Below are 1,877 nucleotides of genomic sequence, written 5' to 3' on the forward strand. Positions count from 1 at the left end.
AAAGTGGCGGGGGGGTGGGGGTGGGGGGGTGATGAATTGGGTGATTGGGATTGACATGTATACACTGATGACTAATAAGAACCTGCTGTATTAAAAAAAAGAAAATAAACTGACATCTATGTTGATAAAAGAAAACAAATGTCAAAAAAAAAAAAAGGAGGGCAACCTGACTTTTCCATAAACCTATCACAAACTGTACCATGTGAGATGTACAAAACAAATAGCTCCTGATACCATGTTTCTTCTCCTTTTGGCTTCTCAGTGTTGTGACAATACCAGGGAGATAGACACTAGTGTGACTTTCAGAATCCTATGCAATTTTATTGGCCTCATGTTATCTATATAGATGTTGCTATCACAGAAATAGGTGATATTTAATTAAACCTTAAAGCAAAGTGGAAAAATAAATTAGTAGTATACACATTTATTTAGATATATGGATCTAATCTGGATGTATATCTAAAAGAGTTGAGGCTATTGCCTCTAAAGAGTAGGCCAGAAACTGCTTTTTTCATTACAAGCCTTCTAGTATATGTATATATATTTTAAACTATGTATGCACATTATTTTAGTTCAATAAACAACGTTAAAACATTAACATATAATTTGGGGGTGTCCGCAGTGTCTCAAAGCTTATCCATGGCAGGTAAATAAAGAAATCCATTTTGAAGGGCTCTCTGGGCCACGATGAAAAAAAAAAAAGAAGAAGACACAGGATTTCCAAAGCCATCCTGAGGAAAAAGAACAAAGCAGGAGTCATAACCCTCCCAAGCTTCAGACTATACTACAAAGCTACAGTAATCGAAACAGTGTAGTTTTGGCACAAAAACAGATATTTAGATCAATGAAAGAGAACAGAGAGCCCTGAAATAACCCTACACACCTACAGTCAGTTAATCTACAACAAAGGAGGCAAGAATATAATGGAAAAGAGACAGTCTCTTTAGCAAATCATGTTGGGAAAGCTGGACAGATACATGTAAATCAATGAAATTAGAACAGTCTCTCACACCATATACGAAAACAAACTCAAAATGGCTTAAAGACCTAAATATAAGACATGACACCATAAAACTCCTAGAAGAGAACATAGCCAAAACATTCTCGGACATAAATTGTAGCAACATTTTCTCAGATCAGTCTACCAAGCAAAAGAAATAAAAACAAAAATAAACAAATGGGTCCTAATCAAACTTAAAACCTTTTTCTACAAATAACAAATGTTGAAGGGGGTGTGGAGAAAAGGGAACCCTCCTTCACTGTTGGTGAGAATGTAAACTGGTGCAGCCACTATGGAAAAAAGCATGGAGCTTCCTCAAAAAACTAAGAATAATGCACGCTTCCACAGCACATATACTAAAATTGCAACAATACAGAGAAGATTAGCATGGCCCCTGCGCAAGGATGACATGCAAATTCGTGAAGCATTCCACATTTTTAAATGTAAAATAGATAGCTGGTGGGAAGCAGCCACATAGCACAGGGAGATCAGCTCGGTGCTTTGTGACCATCTAGAGGGGTGGGATAGGGAGGGTGGGAGGGAGACAGAAGAGGGAGGAGATATGGGGATATATGTATATGTATAGCTGATTCACTTTGTTATAAAGCAGAAACTAACACACCATTGTAAAGCAATTATACTCCAATAAAGATGTTAAAAGAAAAACAAACCTAAGAATAGAATTGCCATATGATCCAGCAATACCGTTCCTGAGCATATACCCAGACAAAACTCTAATTGAAAAGGTACATGCACCCGTATGTTCATAGCAGTACTATTCACTACAGCCAAGACAGGGAAACAACCAAAATACCCATGGACAGATTAAAAGAATAAAAATGTGGTACATATAAATGTGGGGGTATATATATATATA

At 36.7% G+C, this 1,877-nt stretch overlaps 1 non-coding gene across 1 annotated transcript; it reads left to right on the forward strand.

The window, feature by feature from the left end:
* The first annotated feature begins 1,332 nt into the window (after positions 1–1,332).
* Positions 1,333–1,439, forward strand: LOC115802873 (U6 spliceosomal RNA). Its single transcript, XR_004023452.2, has one exon. It is a non-coding gene; the product is annotated as a U6 spliceosomal RNA (small nuclear RNA).
* The last annotated feature ends 438 nt before the right edge of the window (positions 1,440–1,877 follow it).

Source organism: Delphinapterus leucas, chromosome 11 (genome assembly GCF_059928025.1).
Source record: "Delphinapterus leucas isolate spDelLeu-1000000601 "Yukka" chromosome 11, BTC_Dleu_Yukka2, whole genome shotgun sequence".
Lineage (NCBI taxonomy): Eukaryota > Metazoa > Chordata > Mammalia > Artiodactyla > Monodontidae > Delphinapterus > Delphinapterus leucas.